This window comes from Anser brachyrhynchus (assembly GCF_964034855.1).
Source record: "Anser brachyrhynchus genome assembly, chromosome: 1".
In the NCBI taxonomy this organism is placed as follows: Eukaryota; Metazoa; Chordata; class Aves; order Anseriformes; family Anatidae; genus Anser; species Anser brachyrhynchus.
This window is the reverse complement of record NC_137694.1, coordinates 36,675,269-36,693,800: the sequence shown is the minus strand read 5'-3', so window position 1 is coordinate 36,693,800 and position 18,532 is coordinate 36,675,269. Positions and strand designations below refer to the sequence as shown.

The following is an 18,532-nucleotide window of genomic DNA, read 5'->3' as shown; positions in this document are numbered from 1 at the left end:
CAATGCAACAGGGGATTTAACACATTCAGAAATGGATTCAGCTCCCACCTTTAGGCAAACTCTTTCTCTCAAACTTTATCTTGGACACTGCATTTGAAAAGACACAACCCAAGTGAACAGAGACATTTCTTTACAGAAGCTACCAGACATTTTTTGTCTTGGGGAAGGAGCTGGATGCTTTTAGAAGTCTTGGGTGGAAGGGGGAGTTGGCTTTTCTGGTGGTCTGCCAAAGAAGGGCAGGTGGGTTGCCGGGAGTGTTTGCCATTTTACCTGCCTGCTGAGAAACCCCAAATCTAAGATAAATCTCTTTAGGTACTTCTGTGGTGAGTTTCAACCATATCTGAATGGGCCTGTGTTTGCCCTAAAATTTACCTCCCTTTTACGCTGCCTGGCAGCAAGACACACACTGCTCCACCTTCTAGGGGAGAAACGTGTAACTCTTAGAGGAAACCAACCTTGCATATCCCTGGCAGGAGAGGCATAGCTGGGTCTGTATCTGTTCATCCAATGCCTACAAGACCTACCACAGTGCTTGGTAGTGGTACCTGGCTAACACTGACTCCAATACTGTGCTCTGAAAGACAATGCAGAGCACAGAGGCATCATGGCTGCATGGACATGTAGAACAGGCTCCTAAAATACAGGTCTCTAGCATGTTCCTAAGGACAGCGTAGATGTAGTCTTTAGTCTGTATTTATTTTGGCCTCAGCATATAAAGGCTGATATTTGCATGGGATATTAGAAAATATTTCATTATAGCAGTGCCTCTGAAGTGGAGACCACATTTTGGAAGAGCTCATAAAGCAAAGCAAAGTAAAAAAATCCTTTCATGTCTCCAGGAGAGACTTAAGTACACACATATCTATCATAACTGAAGCCCACAATAACCTGTGTGTGCTGAGCAGTGCCTCATAGCCTAGGAAGTAATAACTTCAGCTGTAGAAACCCAGGAAGTCTCTATCAACCACACACGTTCCTAGAAAACAGATACCTTCCTCTTTAAAATATGTTATAAACTCAGATAGACTTTCACTAGAACACACAGACACATCCTTCAGCAGCAGATTGAATTAAAAAAAAAAAAAAGGACAAAAAAACCCAACACACACACACCTCACTGCATTAAAGCAACTCTTATTCTGCAGATTTTTTTATGGCTTTTAAATAGAGAAACTATATGCACTAGTGGTGTTCTGCTGGCAGTTCAGAAATTGTCGTGCTAAAGACAAAGAACTAGCTAGAAAAGCAAGTCCTTCAGCAAGTTCTCTAGTTCCCACTACTAAAACCACAGATACGTACAAGTAATTGTAAAAAGAATTGACTATATCTTCTGATATTTTGCAAAAGATATAACAGTAAAAAAAGTCAGAATTAAAGAGAGAAGGAACAATGTTTGGGTCTGTAAACAAGGAGCCAGTGAAGCTGTGGAGTGCCTGCAAAATGAGCACTCAGTTGTACCTGGGTGGAAACAGCAATAGATAAAATGAGTTTGAACTAACCCAAGGCATATGGCTGTAGGTGGAACCCAAACACTGGTATCAGTATTGCTTCAATTCTTCTGTGCTTTCTTGCTTCTCGAGACATAACAGTCCTTTCTTTTCTAGAACTTCAATATTTTAAACTTCAGTGTTCAATGGTAAGGTTATAACTTTTTGTTCTCTACGTTTTTCCATGAAAAGAGGTCCATTTTAGTCCACATTTCACTACCACATGAAAGACTTACTCTTCTTCCAGTCTGAAGTGGGTAGGAATGGAAGAAAAGAATGAGGTCAAGGAAGTGGAGGAGATACAAGCCTGAAAAGCACTAGGTATTCTTCCGATCCCATCTGAGTGAAAGGTGCTTTTAGGACCTTTAGAGGGCATGTATTCTAGGGAAAACGCCCTACAGAAAAGCCAGAAGAGTGGGATGGCAGCTCAAGGGGAACAGGGGGTTATTTTGTGTTTGTTTGGACACATATCTTGGGAAGGGCAGGTTTCACCCCAAATATGCAACTACTCCTCACCTTTTTCTAAAATACAGAAAACTCAGTTTCTGAAAACCCACAAGAGAAAATTAACTCGGCCACTCTGTCAAAGATCACTCAGATTGGCTCTCTCTACGTTGGCCCACAGCCAAACAGCTCAGAAAAAGTTGCAGCTCTTCACCATTTTCTCCCCACTATTCAGATGTTGCACTTCCCAGTTCTCACTAGGTTTAGTGCTTGTTGCACAGATCTGTGATCTGAGTTTATTGACTAATCTAGGAAAAAAAAAAAGTTTGCTGGCTTAGTAAATTGTTTCAGCTCACATATGTGTCTTTCAGGCTCCAAAGTGAGTGTTAAAGAGGGCTAAACAGACAGACAAGAAAAGAAAGAGACAAAACCACAGAATCACAGAATGGTTGAAGTTGGAAGGCACCTGCAGAGGTCATCTGGTCCAACCCCTGCTCCAGCAGGGCCACCCAGAGCAGGCTGCCCAGGACCATGACCATGTGGCTTTTGTAGATCTCCACAGAGGGAGGCTCCACAGCCTCTCTGGGCAGCCTGTGCCAGAGCTCCATCATGCACACAGCACAGAAGTGCTTCCCAGTGTTCAGACAGAACCTCCTGTGCTCCAGTTTGTGCACATCGCCTCTTGTCCTGCCTCTGGGCACCACTGAAAAGAGCCTGTCTCTGTCCTCCATGTGTCTGGATATTTATACAAATTGATGAGATACTAATAATAAGTGAAGCAAAAGCTGTGCACACAAGCAAAGCTAAAGAAGGAACTTATCCACTACTTCCCATCAGCAGGCCAGTATTTAGTCTCCTTCTGTTAAGCACGTGACAGTTACCTGCTGGCAACACTCCTCCAGTGCAGCTCAGGACACCATTAGCCTTCTCTGTGGCACGGGCACATTGCTGGTTCATGTTCAACTAGGTGTCCACCAGGACACACAGGTCCTTTTCTACAAAGCTGCCAGTCAGTATGTCAGCATCAGTAAAGCTGCCAGTCAGTAAGTCAGCATCACCAGTGCCTGGGATCTGCAAAACTGCCACCCAGAATGGCCTAATGAGAGACACAGAGCTGCAGTTTTTTTATCTAATGGGAGTGAAAGGGTTCATAATTTTCAAATAAAATAAACAAAACAAACAAACATCCCAGATACCTTGCTGGATACTTTCTGCTTATGGGGAGATGGTGACTGTGTGTATCAATGAAAGCTTATTCACAGTTTATGTAAAGGATTTAGAAAGCAGACTTACAGCTCTTGGCTAGACACTACATCCACAGAGGTTTCTACCTACCAGTATCACTGAAGTTCCTCTTTCAATAACTTCAGAGGAATTCTGCCAATTAGAGATCCTGAGAGTCAGTCTCTTTGTGTCTAGCATGCTGTGCTTTGTTCAAGCAAATCCAGAGACCTACAAAAGTATAACATGCTTTGCTGGCTATTGAAAAATATCATATCTGATTTTCACATTGTGTGGATGGTTAGAAAATGTTTTATATTGTTTTCACAGCAAAATAACTCAAGCTGTGGTGAAGTTAGAGGTTTGAATGACAATTGACTCCTACAGGTCCCATCTGCAATATTCAGGAAGGAAGAAATATGTGTTTCATGGATTTCATGCTGCAAATATGAGATTTTCCTTCATTTATGAGAATTATAGACAACATCTGAACTCAAATACTATATCCAACATGGGAAGGATTTATATTTAGCCCTTCTGTTGACACAGAGGCCATTCACAGAAGTAGGAGGTAGTGGAAATCTAGGAGCCAGCGATCATGATTTGATTACCTTTGTTCTGTATAACTAGAATAGAGTCCAAACCAGTAAACTATATACATCCTCGAGGCCTGAAAAGGGCCAACTTTCTACCAAGCTGAAAACAATTGACTAAAGTCAGTTGGGAGATGACTCTAAAAAGAAAAATGTTAATTAGGAGATATTTAAGAGTATTTCACTAGATGCTAAGAAAGCCACAATACCACAACTGGGAAAGAAGGCTGTACTGGTTACAAAATAACCTGACTTAGAAGGAAAGCAGAAGCTAAAAACATTTTTAAGAGAATAAATGAATGAAAGGATGAATTGATAACAACGAATACAGTTTAGGAAATAGGAACTGTAAAAAGATAATCAGAGAAAGAAAACAACCACCCAAGTAGGATTTTAAGGTTGGCATATCTGAGAACAAAAAAGTATTTTCCTTAGTAGACCAAAACAGAGAAGCCTAACAATGGTGTTTCTTTATTACTGAAGAGAAATGATGGCATTACTGCTTCAGAGGACAATGTTTTATCTCTATTTGGGAAGAGAACCTGTGGAGAGGAACTGCTTCCAAACCCCTTTAAAAATATGTTTAACCTTGAAGACTTAAATACTTCCATATCTAAATTTTAATCCTCTCACATCTTTTCTTGTCTTGTTTTTCTCTTTTCTACATTTAACCAGTCGTGTTCAGTTCTTTTCCACTTTCCATCTCAGTCTCATAGGCTGCTAACTGGAAATATCTCCTGCACTCTCTAAAGATGGTGTGGATGCCCTTTTGACAGCAGTGCCCAGGACTGGCACAGCACCCAGCTGGCTCACAGCTGGGCTACACAGAGAACATAATGGTTTTAGGGTGCAAAACCAGACTCTCAGGAGCAGCTGTTGGTGATACAGATCACCCGCCTCTCTCTGTTGTTTGTGCCTGTGCTGTGATGGTGGCTGTACCTTTACCTCTGTCAAAGATAGCTCAAATCCCCTCACCTGTAGAACAAGACAAGTTCTTATGTCAGGACATAAACACAAAGCAACTCCTTGCCTTACTCACACAGCTTTCATATAGCTTTCTTGCCTTCAGAACATCCATCTTAGTCACCACCCTTTCAAACGAAAGCTAAGCCCTTGGAAAGTGTCCACTGACAGGATTTCTTGCCTAGCTTCAAGAGACACCCAGAGAGATACTATGGCTCCCCAGATCCATTTTTCCTTCCCCTGACCATGTGGGACGTAGACCACCCCTTTGGAGAAGGTAGTATAATTACTAATGATCTGCATACGCAAGCAGAAAATAGAATCACAGAATCATAGAATATCCTGAGTTGGAAGGAACCCACAAGGATCATTGAGTCCAACTCCTGGGTCTCTAAAGGATCACCCAAAAAAACCAGACCCTGTGTCTGAGAGCGTTGTACAAATGCTTCTTGAACTTTGGCAGGCTCGGTGCTGTGACCACTGCCATGGGGAGCCTGTCCCAGTGCCCAACCACCCTCTGGGTGCAGAACCTTTCCCTAACACCCAGCCCGACCCTCCCCTGTCCCAGCTCCATGCCGTTCCCTCGGGTCCTGTCGCTGTCCCCAGAGAGCAGAGCTCAGCGCCTGCCCCTCCGCTCCCCTCGTGAGGGAGCTGCAGGCCGCCATGAGGCCTCCCCTCGGCCTGCTCTGCTCTGGGCTGAGCAAACCAAGGGACCTCAGCTGCTCCTCATGTGTCTTCCCCTCCATACCCTTAACCATCTTCGTAGCCCTTCTTTGGGCACTCTGATAGTTTTATGTCCTTTTTATACTGGAGCACCCAAAACTGCACACAGTGCTAGAGGTGAGGCCGCACCAGCACAGAGTAGAGTGGGAAAACAGATCCCAAGGCTGCAAAGTCACATTGATTTGCTTTACTGACAAATGGTTAAGATATTGTAACAGTGCCAAGGGACCATGACACACCATAAATGAATTAGAAACTGGATTAAATAGATAGATGTAAATGTAGGTTGGAGAATCACATTCTAGTACTGCAAGGTTCTGTAGTCAGCCCTGCTCCAGTTACCATTTTTTTCAGCAATGACTAAAAGAAAGAAAACATGAGACTGGGAACTTTAGAAACCACAAAGACAGCAGGAGGCATTATCTGAGTCTTGAGGGCAATTGCTAGATCTTTTCTCATATGCCAGTTAGTGTTACTGATATTGTTTCTTCCAGTAAATCCTGTGGGAATCCAGGTTTCCAAGTCACCTAACCCCCAAATTTCTCATTTACGTGGCACAGCACAATTCACAGGGCAGATTAAGAAACAAATGCCTGTTTGGCTGAGGGGACAAGATCTCCTCAGGACGTGTCTACAGGGCTGGGCCTCCTACAGGGCCCAGCCACAGGGCTTCTCATAATCACTTGAACGTTTTTTTAACCAGTTTCTTCACGTTATAAGATTATGCTGTACAACTGGTGTACAGGCTCCTCTGAACTGGGCTTCTCTCAGCCTTATTGTTGAAAGAGTTTCTATTTGCTTAAATTAATTACATTCTTGCTTGGCCAAGACTGAAAGCTTGGAACTTCAGAGAAGAGTTGTGAAAACTAAAGACTATCTGTAGATAGTTTAAGGCAAGGAAAGCTAAGATTTTATGTACATACTTGCAAAACTACATCTGTTATTGGAAGGCACTTCTTCTCTGAGCCACTGTTACGGATTTCCATATAGATAAACACAGAAAATAAGGCCTACCGTACTATTAGCAAAGATATTTAGCCATTGAAACTGCTGTTGTCTGAAGAGATTGTCCATCCCTGGAAATCAGGCTTCATAAGAAAACAATGCATAAGGAAACAAAACTTCTCCCTTTTCAGTTACAAATGGACTTACTAAAATGGAAATGCAATGACTACTTAATAGCCACAATGCTTGTTAACATTTAACAAAAAGAATACTTCATTTATGCCATTGGCATCACTTACAGAATTTCAAGGAGTTTGAAAGCATGAAGAAAAAAATCTTTTAATAATTTCAGGTGGTGATTCCTACTCAAATACTCTCCTTTTCCATCATGCTTTGAAATCAGCAGGGAATATCTGCCTTACGGGAGACATAGTCAAAATCTCAAGTCAAAATCTGCATGTTCTACTCAATTTTACTTTTGAATTCTCAAATATTTTGGTCTTCTTATGACCACAATGGTGTCATGACAAGGAATGACCTTTCTTTGTTTTTCCAACAAAGGATTTTCAATTGAATTTTAAAGAAAAAGTGGAAACATTACAATAAAAGACTATAGGGCTGAGAAACAGTCTAAGGTGAGGAAAATTAGTTAAAGCTAGAAAAGTAATACATTTGAAACATTCTGTTTTCAGAAAATTGCACACAACAGAACAGTTTGCGTATAACTTACATTTCAAAGGCCAGGGACTAGAACAACAGATTTGTGTTGAGACATGCTCAGGAGAAATAACAAGATAGAGGACTATCCAGATACTGTGAAAAAGCAAATTATAACTGACATGCCAGAAGCGTGACTGAATGCAGAACTCTCGGGGATAGGGCACATCTTACTGAAAACTAAATTATGTGCTTTTTAAAAGTAAATAAACATATATAAAATTGATAGTTCCAGCTTTAGTATCCAGGCAAAAAAATGTACAATTAATCAGACACTGGATGGAACAAAATACCACAGTTATTACAAAATGGTAAAGGTCTCTGAAAGACAGTGCCACTTATGGACACTAGAGGTTACTAGCTTGTACCCAAGAGGAATGTTTTTTTGTTTTGAATTGGTTGTTTTTGAAGCAAAGAAACATTTTCTTATGGTTGTATGTGAGTCTGGAAATGACAGTGGCTGGGTTCTGCTTCTTGTTGGCTTTGGCTCACTGTGCCATCCAGAACAAGTCAACTAACTTCTCTGTGCCTGTGTCTCTCAAATGATAAAACTCCAGTAACTTCTATCTTTGTAATCTTCAGACTGTACTGTAACATCTTTTGTTGTTATTTACTATCAGTATCAGGCCTGACATAACAAAATGCCATTTTTGTTGATTCTTCTAGCGTACTATGGCAGCACCAATAGTAAGGATAGAAATCGTGGTATACAGAGATCACTCAACAGCTGTGCAATTCATACCTTAACAAAATAAAACAAAACACAGCAAAACAAAACAAACGAACAAAAAATATTGTTTATTTATTTCTTTACATTTAGAGTAGATGATATAATATTAATAACCATGAGTAACTTACTCAGTAATGACTGCCAATGATTAAAACAAAAACTGAAACAACCTTTCTAGCAGATAACTCTCCAGGAATACCTGTCTCTTCAAGAGGACTAAAATACAACAGCCCATCAAACATTCTGGTAAAGACTAGTTATAGCAGTTTGCTAATGAGAAGACTGACTAAGCAATAGTGTTATTAGAGTGAGTGACCTTCCTTCATCTATGAGGAGCTTTTTTGTTCATTGCTTCTATCATGTCTATTGTTATCTTATATACTTGTTATGCATTATTTAATTAAGTATTTAATTATAGGTTTCTATCCACAGCTACCATTAATCATAATACCAAGGAATGACACATGGTGAAGAAGCTGAGATGGAAATGGAAGAGTACAGCCAGAAACAGAGAACCAGGAGAAAAGGTTGTGAGTAGAAATCATGAAATGGAGAGTCACAAAGAAAGCTGAATTCTTTAAAAGCAGTGAACAACTGTAGTGGTTTGACCAAGAACAAGATCTCCACCCCTGCCTAGTGGCAACAGGAAAAGCAGGAAGAGAAAAGGAGCAAAAAAATACTGATCTTTTAAATGATTCTGGGTCAGAGGGAAGATATTTAATGATAGAAGAGAAATTCGTAGTAACAGCTATATTGAATTAACCCAAGAGTCCCTCTAGCCCAGAGACCAGAGATGTCTAGGGAAGAGTTTAAGAATGGGACAAACACAGTGATATATTCCCGGTACGTTCTCCAGGTGATTGGCAGACCTTGAGACAAAGGTGACATCTTCCAGCTCAGTTAGCTACAGAAAGTGAGCCTACCTACAGAATCTGCTGTAGAGACTTTAACAGGATTGTACTCCTGAAGAATAAAACATTTCAAAAGATATGTGTTTTGCAAGGGGGATAGAAAGGGATAGAAATATTAAGTTTTTATCTGAATTTGAATGTTTGAATGAGATATGCATGATGGAAACTAGAATGGGAATCAAAAAACAAACCCAACCCAGAGGATTTGCTTGGGGAGCTGACTTAACCTTAAAAAAAAATAAAAAAAATTTGCAATTACTGTCCTTGGAGGTTAAGATCCACTTGAAACCTTTGGAGAGGAAACTAGAGACTGCTGTAGTACACTGAGCTAGAAAACTGCAGATTCATAGAAACAAGAAGAGACAAAGTAAAACTAAAAAATAATCTGAGTAGTAGTTTACTAGAAGCAAAGTGACAGATTGCACAGGCTAGTGGAATAAACATAGTTCTAAGTAATATCCAGCTTTTGGAAGAACTGCCATTTTTCTAAGCAACAAAACCAGTTTATATACACACACACAAAATTATTCTCTACATAGTGAAGTGGTATTACTTGTAGAGATAGTTCAGAAGACGATTGCTTCCAGTCAACTGGAATATCACTGGGGTCTGTTCTCCTTAGAAATTAGACACTGGTGTACAAAATAACATCCTAGTAAAAGGCTTGAAGAGAAAATGTCAGCTGTCATATCTTAAACCATTAAAACTCAGGCATACATAGTGAGAAAAATCACTTCTACTGAGTGTATGTATGACTTAGGAAGGTAGAAGATGAGTGTCAAGTTTTTTCTTGGGAACTAAATTTGCTGCTCCAAAGATTCATGTCCATAGGAAGACAAGAGCCCGTGAAGACCAAAAGAAGAAATGGAGAAAAGTCAGGGCTAAGTATAAAAGTAGCAAAGGAAAAGCCATATTTTGGGGAAAACGTCACCTTATCCTCAGAAGCAGGACTGGGGGAGGGCAGTTATTCACCCCAAGCCCCTTGTCACCACAAAGTGCTTCAGTCACTTTTGGGGGTGGATAGGCAATCCCATGCACTGGGCACTAGAGCCAGCACTCTCTGGCTCTGCATGTCCAAAGCAGGCTGGAAAAAGGTCAAAGCTCCTTTATATCTAAGGTAAGGATCTAGACATCTACAGATGGAAGGACCAAGCAAACAAGGATATCTGAAATATGAAGTAAGACCAATCTTCTTCAACAGAGGAAAGCTATAGGGGTGATCAAAGTCTATTGACAGACAGGTGTGAATATTTATCGGGTAGGGGCTCCATACAAAACTGAAAAGAGCCTTTTTATCAAAGTCAAGCAGTAATTGAAGATATGCATGGTTTTCTCTTAATTTTCTTCTGTCTTTGCTATTTGTATTTGGTACTTCTGTTTCGTATGTTCCACTTCTCTTATCCTGGCTTGTGCCAGTGTGACTTTGAAGTATGAGACTCCAAACATCAAAACTACTCTTTCTGTAGATGTGGGGGTCATGCAGCACTTCCATAATGCCCAGAACAACCACTCGATTTTCTTCAGAACCACGCAGGAAACAAAATGCAGCTCTGCCTGCCTGCATGAGTATTTGTGCCTTTGTAAATCTGTGGGAGAGAGAGACAGAATAGTCTTCTGGGGACAAATGTTAAAGAAGTAAGTATCCTGGCAAAGCAATAGCAAAGCAAGGACCTGAATTCAGGAGGAGCTAGGAGAATATGCAACAATTAAATTCAGAAGGAAATTTTCTGGATGGACCTATATATTTCCAGCCTTGCAACTGGATCAAATTTCTTTAAATCTGATCCCCAAAGGATGCGCCCTAAACTTACAGTCTTGCTGCGCCTGCCCACCTGCCATGCAATTGCCACCTGGCATGCAATAGCAGCACATGAATGATGCAGAACATGTCAGGAACTTGTTCCCATAGCACAGACAAAAATCAACTGCTAAATCTACTACTCTATCAATTTCTTCACTGTATGAAACATGAGCCCATTTTGATGTAAAGTTAAGGGAGTCTTTGGTGTTTTAGCAGATGAACCTAAGAGAATATATGGGTATTATGCATATTGGTTAATGTGTTGATCCTTCTCTCCTGAGAGATTTAGAAATCCTTCCTGATACTCCAAAGAGTCAAGTGCATATCCCACATGGATAAGAAATGTCCCAAGGGAATGTAGTTAATAAAAACACACTTCCTTGATGCTATGTCCTACGGTTTTTCTGCTCATACCTTTGGCACAGTTTTGTGTGAACTTCAAAAAGCAAAAGGTCTTTCTAGAAAATTGAAAACTGTCTCTAAATGCCTCCAAAAACCCTTCACCTTTAGTCCTTTGTGACCAGGACACTGCAAATACACAGTAAAAGTTACTTAAAGAAAAGCCAAGAACTTTCAAAGTTCTTAGGAAGAGAACTGTGGGAAGCAGAGATGCACTGATTTCTCTTCTAGCCATGGCTTGACGACCTGAAGATATCTGTGATGTGATGCTATACAAAGGCTCTTTTGGAGGCAGATCAAAGCAGCATAAGATAAGCCTTGCTGTTCACCATGTGATCTGCCAGCTTTTCTTGGTGGGAACTTCAGGTCTAGCTCCTTACAGTGGCTCCTTGCAGTTCATTTCCCAGTACATATGTCTGAAACAAGTTGGGAGCCCAAGTCTGCTTTCTGGAGTAGGTGTCATCATCTGTTGTTTTGGGGTACTTAGGAGCAAGGCAGCCATTCTAGAAAGGACAGAGAGAGAAGCTGTGCAATGCACACCATCTCCAAGCCATGTAACAGGGAACTACAATTGCTCTGGGCAATGATAATGGAGGATAAGCATCCCTAGATGCATATATGTCCCTGTCAAAGAGCCCTACACATAACAAGAAGATGTTCACGTGTAACAAAGACGCTCTGTTTTAGTCTGCACTGAGTCTAGGTGTCTGACTCAACAGGCAAGCAAGAGAGAGGAAAGTGTGGAAAAACTGAGTAATTTGTTTTCGTTGTTGCCTTTTTATTTTATTCTTCAGATACATGGTCATTCCTTTCCATTTTTCTTACTTCCATGTTGTAAGACACCTCCTTCCCTGGTGTAATCTTTCTTCACCTCCCCTACTGACGTTCCAGCTGTGCCTTGCAATAGCCTTTCTCCTCTCCTGTTTCAGGGGTGTTTCTGGCAGCTTGTTAATTAAGTAGAGTCCCTGTGCTGATAAATTTCCTTTCGGTGCCATTGTGAAATACTGAATAGCATCAGAAACTTCCTCTAAACTGAGCAAACAGTTGGATCCAAGTCAAAAAGCTTTCTATTGAGCCCAAGATGCCTATGAGCAGGAAAGAAAAGAGAGAGATTGTTTTCTGATGAAGTCACAGCAAACAGTTGACTTATGGCTTACTGCAGAAAGGAAGGGTAAAATTTAATGCAAAACGAGAGCTTATGTACCTATTCTTCCTCAGACTAAAAGCCACTCCATCCCTTCAGGGCTCCTCTGTCCTTTAATGACTTCCTTATTAATCTGTGTATTGTATTCTTGCCAGTCACATCTCATTTTGGACATCTTTGAGCATCTCAACTTGGGAGACTGGTTCAATTCTGTCTTTGTTAGAAACATCAACAACCAACAAAAAAGTACAAGTATTTTCTAAGAAGGACCAAAATCTGCTTCAGGTTTCAGCTGAATCAGAGTAGCTATTCTGCGGGCAACTCAAGTTTTTGTTGCGCTTAGCCCTCAGACTCCAGTTAGCAAATGCCAGAAGCCAGCCTGTTGTGTGGGTTGCTTATTGCTCAAATGAGTCTGCTGTTTACAGAAAGGCACTTGTGTATTGCATGCCAAATGGAGGGAAGGACAAAGTCCTCCTCCCTTCTTTAGGAATGAATTTTTGGGAGCAGAAAACCCCAACATTTCTCCAGAAATTAAAATGCCAAAATATTGGGATGTTCCAAGTCAACTGATCTTTTTGTGTGTGTGTGTATGTTTTTGGTGTGTGTGTGTGTGTTTTAAGTAACATGTAACATATGATTTGAGTTAGACCACATAATGTAAACATTGTTAAAATAGAAACTAAAAATCATAAAGTTTAATAAAAAATGTGAGTGTGAGGTCTTGTTGACACTGCTTGAAATTTTTTTTAACTTCATTTCACTTTCACTAAATCTGGCAAAATTCACCCAGAATGTTTCAACCACCTTCCTTATGAAATATTATTCCACTTTTCCTGTCAGCTCTATACTCCACTTTTTGGGATCAAATTGGTCTTTTTTCATTCAGTACTGTTCTTTTATACATACATCGTCTGATATTGATTAACGAGACAGAAGGCAGTGCTCAAAATCATCCTGCCAACCCCCCCCCTTTTTTTTTTTTTTTTTACAAGTATTAGAGTTTTTGCTACCTTGTAGAGACTTTTTTCTGTGTATTTCTTCAGCTTTTCTGCTCGGAGGTTTGTAACTGGCAGATAAAGGGATTTTGCTTATCATCTTGGTCATGTTTTTCCACTTAGCTCTCAACAGCAGCAAACAGTACTCCAATTTCTTCTAAACTTTCTGCTGTTTGGTACTCTGGTCACAGACTAAAACCTGGTGTGGTAAATCAGGGTGGCCCAAAATCAGCTGCCACTGGAGCTGGATGCCACTTCTGGGACATCCACTCCCCACAGGCTGTTATTGATGGTGATGGTTTCTGGCTGTCTTGATGCCGATGGGTTGCTCTTTCCCCATAAATCCTCCTCCTTCCTCCCTCGTCCTGCACAGCCTCCTGCGGCCACTGCTGTGTTGTCTAGATCTCTGGTCTAAGCCACTAAAGAACTTGGTGAGGATAAAGCTGGGGAGGCAGATTTCCTGTACTTCAGCCCTGAAGTCATGTTCTCTGGTAAGAACTTACAGAAAATGCAGGAAAGGGAGGTTCTTGCCTGCTAGGGCAGTGTTCCCAGCCTCAAGAGCAGCTCACTGTCTCCTCCAAAGAAAACGGCAACAGCATTGAGGGAGGCATCCCACAGACCAGTTGTCACAACTGAAGAGCTGTATAAAACCCACAGCTCAAGCTGGAAACTTGGACTGGTTTAGAGACACGTTATGCCCTGGGAGGACAGGCAAGGGGCATCTTGCTGTCATGTCTCAGCTCTCTTCGATAGCCCTAAGGATCTTCCAAACACCGGTGGAAGAAGGAGTCCGTCCTTCCTGAGCTGAAAGCACCATCTGAAGGTAGCTAAGGACCTAAACTGACATCCTCTTCCCATCCTGAGGTGGCCTGAACTTAAATCAAGATGCTGTGACACAGCTCCTGGATTGCAACAATGCTGTGTATGATTTCAAAAGCTGAAAAGAGAGCCTGGATAAAAAAAAAAACAGGCAACACACTCATATTGCAACACTTCTTCTGAGAGTAATGATTTCAGGGCTACATTGTACGAGGCGTTCTCTACCCCAGTCCAACTCTGCATGGTAGTAGTGAGCAAAACAAGGTAAAGAATACATTTCATCTGTAACGATCTGCATCTGTGAAGGGTGGAGCTGGAAAATCATGTAGGCACATGTTCTGCCTAACAGAGGAGCAAGTGGGACTTACCCTGTGTTCTATGATCCTGGATGGAGTTTAAAAGCTGGTGAATAGTCATGATTCACTTTAGCAATCCCACTTCCAATTAGTCCATCCACTGGGCTAGAAAAAGAGAAGATAAAAGAAGGAATTCCTTTTTATTTCTACACACATGTGATGGCTCTTTTCATCATTATCAAAATACCTTCATCAAAGCTTTCCATATCCTCCAACACACCTCTGAAAGAAAAATAACTGTGCTTCACTCATTCGCTATTCACGTAGTCAGTTCTGGTGACAGCAAAGCCCCAGCACATCCATCTTCTCTGAGCCTGTCATTTGTAGCACTGAAATAAACCAACACTGAGTGATTTAACTTTCAAGTAGCTCTGCAGCGATGTTAGGTGTGTAGTAATTCCCTCGAATGACTTTAATTTTACTGGAGTGACTCTAGTGAGTGTAGAAATATAGTCTCAGATATGTACCTTGCTTCCTTCCGCCTTCTGCAGTTTCTGACTCGTCTTATTTGAGAAAAGTTGCTTTCAAAGGGCAGGTCATTTATTTGCTGCCGTGTTTGACATCAAAATGTAAGAAGTTATGCACTGAGCCTTCAAAGACATCCAGGTTCGAAGTAGGGGTAGGAACTTTGGGAAACGCTTTTCCTTTCCGATGTCCAAATTTTTTGAAAAAAAAAAAACAATTTCTTGAACTTTTCTTCATAGGTAAGAGAGATGTAAGACAGCCATAAATAAGCTGGTTTTGGTTTATTTTTGTAAAGAAAATTGAGGTAGTTTATCTTCTGGTATAGCAGATGTAGCTATACATACCTGATACTAGCAGCTGAGTTTCCAATTAAAAAAAAAAATTATATATATATTTTTTCGCTGAGTCAGTATCTAACTGTGAGAGCATGTAACATAGCAGAAAGATATATATATATATATATTTTAAAAAAAGGGGGGGCAATAAAACAGTCATGAAGTAAGAGAAGAAAAGCAAAGTAGTGCCTGGTTTGTAGCAGGAGTGTAGATGTCAACGTGGCCCTGTTCCTCACCAGACGGTACATGCAGGTCACCACAGCGTGTTGGTACAGAGGTAAATCACACAGCTCTTTCGTGATCTTCCCTGGAAACCTGCAGACACACCACAGACTTTGAGAAAGAGTAACTAAAAGTATATATGAAAATTAAAAATATATATGAAATGGAAAGCTGGACAAGCAACACATCACATGCAGGTGGGACACTGCACTACACAAGTTTTTACCAGCTTTGGAAAATGCTGTTAAACCATTTGGGCATGAAAGGAGGGAATGAAGGGAGGAAGGAAATGAAAATTTCTTATTTTGCTACTTTCTAGTAAATGCTAAGTGGAAGTAACCCACACGGCCTCCTTCCAACCCCTCACGACACGAGGGAGGTTGGCGCAGGCCCGGCCCGGCCCACGTGTGGCGCGGGGCCCAGGTCGGCCCTCGGCCTCCTGCCCAGCCTCACGTGGTGACACTGTGACGTGAGGTACATGGGTGTCCTTAAAGGAAAAAATCTGTATACTCAAAATATAGGCTAAAACGATGTCTTCTTGTACTCCCTCTCTTACCCACCTGTGTTCTCTTTCCCGAGCCCAGTCTCAGCACCTGCAGCCACTTCAGCTCAGCCTGACCAAAGCACAGCCAGTCTTTCCCTTGACCAGAGTTGCCCAGATCTCATTTCTTTACTCACTGAAGTGGAGAGCAGGTTGGGAAACAACACAGGAGACTTATTAGGGGTTATCCTTAACGTAGAATGCATACGTAAATTATGGCATTGATATCTTTCAAGCTTTCTTTCATTAATCTGAATAACTCCCGTGTTGAGATTATTCCCCACAGAGGAGTTCAGTGTTCTTTTCATATAATTATATATATATATAGAATGTGTAGTATGCTATATATATATATGTAATGTATAATGTAAAATCTAAACATAAGCAGGTGCTGGGGCTCAGGTTTCCCTCTGCCACCTGCTTCTGGTTGGCAGCCTTTCCAGTGGATGCACAGACCCGTTTATCTCTACTTTTTTAAACAGTAAGACTGCTGCCTGCAATTTTAGAAGAGGTCAATGCCTTCCACCCCTTTCACCCTTATGAATCCACAGCCCACAGGATGAAACCCGTTCGCCCTTCACACAGGGCACACAGCCGTGTCCCCATGTCCTGGAACTTGGCTGTGAGTCTTCAGTGGTGCCACCTCAATAAGCGACACAGAAAATACCCCCATCTACCCTCAAACAGACAACACTCAAAAGTTAAGACGCTGCTTACCAGGATGGGAACTGCTCAGGTTCCAGGACACTGGTGATGGACATCACTGAGGTATATGAGGGAAAAAATAAAAGTAATGTTGGAAATGATGCCTTTCTTTGAAGCGTATCTCTACAGAGAGATTAAAAACAGACAACTGCTGAGTTTCCCCAAACATTTTTGGACTAATTGCACTTGATCAGATCTAGAAATGACCACTCTTTGTGGCACATCTTGACTTACTGGCCAAAAGCAATCCATTTCTGGCTCTGCCCAGGCACATCAGCATCTGCCCTGTCTTGAAATTCATTGTTGTATGGCAAGTAGTAGAAGTCCTTAAATGGATCTAGGGTGTTTGTGTTTCAAGTGACATGCATTTCACAGGTGCTTTTTTCCTGGTAGTAAACGAGACAGAGTTCATGCAATAAACACGTGCCGAGCCTGTGTGTCTCTGCCTGTGTCTGTTCACTAATTTTTGCAACACAAGCTCCTGAAAAACTGAACTATAAACCTAAATGCTTCTCTCATTTTGCTAGGATGCTGGTGAAGGTTGTGCCTGGGGCACACGTGGACCTGAGAAAGTCCTAATTGCTGAGGACAGGCAGGTGGACTGCAGGTGGACAGTGGGGGCAAGTAATTCTTCAAGGCAGAGGATCCACAGGTGAGAGACCTGAACACAGAGGCTTGGAAATCACTGAGGGGTTGAAACAGTAAGGCCTTCAGGGTAGGGCAGTGAGTAACCGAGAAGGGATACTGTTAGTTTAGCTATGTTTTGTTTTTACAGAAATTTAACAACACTTTTTTTTTTAACCATTAGGGTTGAACAGCTTCACACCAGCAATTATGATAGAAATAACCCCAAGGCAGGACCACAGCTGATTCATCACTGACTGTATCTGATTATTATTGCTGACCCACTCTTAAGACAAAGTTTATATGAGGCACACAGTGAACTCAGCAGGCTTCCTTCACCTGCCTGCCCCCTGAATTGTGTTTGCCAGCTCCTTCCCCAGAGATAAAATATATTTTACCAGTAACTGAGAAAAAGCCTTTTTTGGTGTTTTACTGTATTGCTATGGACATTTTTTTCAAAAGACACACTGCTAGGCTGTCTGTACTTTGGGTTTGCTGCTCACGCTCAGTGTGAGGAGTCCAACAGAGCAGAGAGGCTGCAGTGTGAAAACAAGGGTGGATGACTGGGTAACTGCTTCACACCTGATCGAGGATTAAAAATAAATTGTAAACACTAAGCTACGTGTAGTTCCCTTCCTCGGAATTGTAGTTTAGCGGCATGGCAGGCTTCGTATGGAGCAACAGTGGCATCTAGTGACCACAACTAGATTACCGTAAATTTGGATGAACACGGGAAGACATGGCATGGACCAAGGGCAGGGGACACAGCATGGACTTGCTGGTGGTGGTATCTGCAGACCTGACCTAACCTCTGCCAGTTAGAGACGTCGCATCTTCACAGGCAGAAATGTTAGCCTTTTAACAGGAGATGCCATTAAGTTTTGCAAACTGTAATAGTGAAACCCCCCACCAACCAACCCTCTGTCTGCCACACCGACCTCCAGGCTCAGCGGTGGCGTAGGACAGTTTGCCCCTCGCACTGTGGCAGAAGAAGCGGCTCATAGGCGTGAATGGAGCAAAGGCTCTCTGGTGGGGAAGGAAATCGGTGACTCAGAGCTGGCTAGTGGAGATGGAGAACGTGTCAGCCAACACCATGTCTTCTGTCCCTCTGCCAAACAGACAATAGCCTGTCTGTTCCCTCGGGAGAAGGGCCTCTTCTCCTAGAGTGCTGGGGGCCAGACAGCAGGCAGTGTTGTCACAACTGGGTGAAAAGTTTACTAGTGCAGGGGAAACTGTAAAAAAATATATATATATATGTATTTACAGTAATCTGGAGTTCGGAAGGGCATAATATGCCCTAATATGACTAACGGGTAGTGCGAGAACGACCAGAAGGTGATCAGCTTTACACCTGTATTTTGATGCAGATAAAACAGAGCAATGAACCTACAT

General features: G+C 41.7%; 1 long non-coding RNA gene across 1 annotated transcript; it reads right to left on the bottom strand.

Annotated features, from left to right (window-relative positions):
- Positions 1-11,201: 11,201 nt before the first annotated feature.
- On the bottom strand, positions 11,202-16,792 carry LOC308188057. Its single transcript, XR_013945127.1, has 6 exons — positions 16,751-16,792; positions 16,529-16,574; positions 15,285-15,947; positions 14,469-14,577; positions 14,261-14,353; positions 11,202-14,023 (listed from the first exon to the last, which is right to left on the bottom strand). It is a non-coding gene; the product is annotated as an uncharacterized lncRNA (long non-coding RNA).
- Positions 16,793-18,532: the final 1,740 nt, after the last annotated feature.